Raw genomic sequence first — 2,938 nt, 5'->3', positions numbered from 1 at the left:
GGTGGCCTGGGGGGCTTGTCCGGCGGGGGGCAGGCTGCGGCTTGACATGGTGTCCGGACGGGAAGGAAGCCCCGAGCCCGCGGCAGGGGGACCCGGGCGGAGCCTGGTCCGTCCGGCCCCAGCCCGCGGGGGGCAGGCTCCGGGTTGACCTGGTGTCCGGAAGCCCCGAGCCCCAGGGCAGGGGTACCCGGGCTGATCGGGGTCCGTCCGGCTCCAGCCCGCGGTGCAGGCTCCGGGTTGACCTGGTGTCCGGAAGCCCCGAGCCCCAGGGCAGGGGTAGCCGGGCTGATCGGGGTCCGTCCGGCTCCAGCCCGCGGTGCAGGCTCCGGGTTGACCTGGTGTCCGGAAGCCCCGAGCCCCGGGGCAGGGGTACACGGGCTGATCGGGGTCCGTCCGGCCCCAGCCCGCGGTGCAGGCTCCGGGTTGACCTGGTGACTCCCCTGCCTCGGGTGGCCCCGATCCTTTTTTCCGGTTTTTTTTTCTTTTCATTTTTTGGCCGGAGAGTGGTGGGGATGCCTTCCCCCGCCACCCCGTTTGGGGTCGGTGAAAAAAAATTTCAGACTTCCAGGGCCCCGATCCCTGGCGGGGCGTTTCAGGCTGGCCGGCGGGACCTCTCGGGCACAGGCGCCGGGTTGACCCGGTGACTCCCCTGCCTCGGGTGGCCCCGATCCTTTTTTCCGTTTTTTTTTTTTTTTTCATTTTTTGGCCGGAGAGTGGTAGGGATGCCTTCCCCCGCCACCCCTTATGGGGTCGGTGAAAAAAAATTTCAGACTTCCAGGGCCCCGATCCCTGGCGGGGCGTTTCAGGCTGGCCGGCGGGACCTCTCGGGCACAGGCGCCGGGTTGACCCGGTGACTCCCCTGCCTCGGGTGGGCCCGATCCTTTTTTCCGAGGTTTTTTTCCTTTTCGGCCGGAGAGTGCTCTGGATGCCCCCCCAGCACCCCTTTGGCGGTCGGTGAAATTTTTTTTTTAGACCTCCAGGGGCCCGATCCCTGGCCGCGGCGTCGCAGGCTGGCCTGGAGGAGCTCTCCTGCGGGGACAGGGTCCGGGTTGACCCGGTGACTCCCCTGCCTCGGGTGGGCCCGATCCTTTTTTCCGTTTTTTTTTTTTTTTTCCCGGAGAGTGGTCTGGGTGTCCCCCCAGCACCCCTTTGGGGGTCGGTGAAAAATTTTTTTTCCGACTTCCAGGGGCCCGATCCACGGCCGCGGCGTCGCAGGCTGGCCTGGTGGCCTTCTCTCGCTCCGGCCGCGGATGGCGAGACGCTCGGCCACCAGGTCAACCCGGAGGAAAAACGGCTGAAAAAAAATCGCTAAGTCCCTGCTCGGCCACCAGGTCAACCCGGAGGAAAAACGGCTGAAAAAAATTTTCTAAGTCCCTGCTCGGCCACCAGGTCAACCCGGAGGAAAAACGGCTGAAAAAAATTACTAAGTCCCTGCTCGGCCACCAGGTCAACCCGGAGGAAAAAACGGCTGAAAAAATTTCTAAGTCCCTGCTCGGCCACCAGGTCAACCCCAGGAAAAGGCTGAAAAAATGGCTAAGTCCCTGCTCGGCCACCAGGTCAACCCCAGGAAAAGGCTGAAAAAATGGCTAAGTCCCTGCTCGGCCACCAGGTCAACCCCAGAAAAAGGCTGAAAAAATTTCTAAGTCCCTGCTCGGCCACCAGGTCAACCCCATTGAAAGTAACGGGTTGACCTGGTGGCCGGCAGTCTCACGGAAGTCCGGATGGGGTCGCCAAAACTCCCTTCGGCCGACCGAGGGAACCACGAGGTCGGATTGATTTTCAGATTGGTCCCGCTAAAATGGCGGTTGGATTTTTCACATAGTTCATTCCGACGGGTGCGCGGAGATTTCTGAGGACAGGTTTTTCAGAACCTCTGAGAACCAGAGATGAGCCCGGGGGACCAATCTGAGTGTTGTACCCGATCTTGCGAGGGGGGAATGGGGCACGTTGGCAGGTGGGGCGGCCCTCGGCCCTCCGTGCCCCCCCCTTTTCCGGCTCTTCTCCTCCGGGGACCCCGTCGTCCCCTCGCACCCCCGGCGCAGGCCCGGTGGCCGGGATGCGAACTCCGACTGTCGGCGCCCCCCGGAGGGAGGGGGGGCCCGCTCCCCGCTTGCCTTCCGATCGATGTGGCGCTCACCTTCGCGACGGGAAGGGCCCTTCGCGGGCCGGAGCCCCGGCGGCAGGGGGCCTCCGGCGTTCAGGCGGATTTGGGTCCCGCTTCCCCTTTGCGTTCCCCGACCCCGGGGCCGATTGGGACTTGCCTCCTTGGGGAGAGAGTGGGGGGGGGGCGGGCGCGTGCCCGGCGCCCCCCCCCCCGTGCCGTGGGTGTTGCCGGCCGGCTGAGATCTCCGCCGCGCGAGGTCGAGCGGCTCCGGCAGCCCACCCAGGGGTCCGAAAACCCAGGCCAGCCGCGAGGCTCAGCAGGGCCAAACACGGTCGCGAGAGCGAGCAGGGGCGCGCTGCGGTCCCCCGCCGTCCCCGACGGTCCTCCTCCACGCACGCTCCGGGGCGCGGGCCTCCGGGGGTGCTGGAGCCTCCGTCGCCGTCGGTGGGACCCTCGTACCGCCCTCTCGCTGGAGCCCCAGTACCCCCTGCTGTCCTCCGGCTCTGGGTCGCCGACTTCTTCTCTAGCGCGTTGCCTGGAAGGCGGGCGCGGCGTCCTCCGTGCCGCGTCGCCACGTTCGAGGGCCACCGGGAAAAGCGGGGGCGAAGGGGGGCTCGAGGGGGCCCGCCCCGTCTGGCTCCCGCCATCCTTCTTCGGTGTCCGCCCGGGGCACCGGGGGGAAGAAAAGCAGCGAGAGGGCCCCCGCGCCCGCTCTGCTGCCGGACTCCCCCTGGGTGTTACCCGGAGCACCGGGGAATGCGGGGGCAGAGAGGTTAGAGGGGTTTCGGGGGGAGGTGCCGAGGGGGGTCTCGACGGCCCCTCTCTCGCGCCCTC

The sequence above is a fragment of the Lepidochelys kempii genome, unplaced genomic scaffold (assembly GCF_965140265.1).
Source record: "Lepidochelys kempii isolate rLepKem1 unplaced genomic scaffold, rLepKem1.hap2 scaffold_68, whole genome shotgun sequence".
Classification (NCBI taxonomy): Eukaryota; Metazoa; Chordata; order Testudines; family Cheloniidae; genus Lepidochelys; species Lepidochelys kempii.
This window is presented reverse-complemented; position numbering follows the sequence as displayed.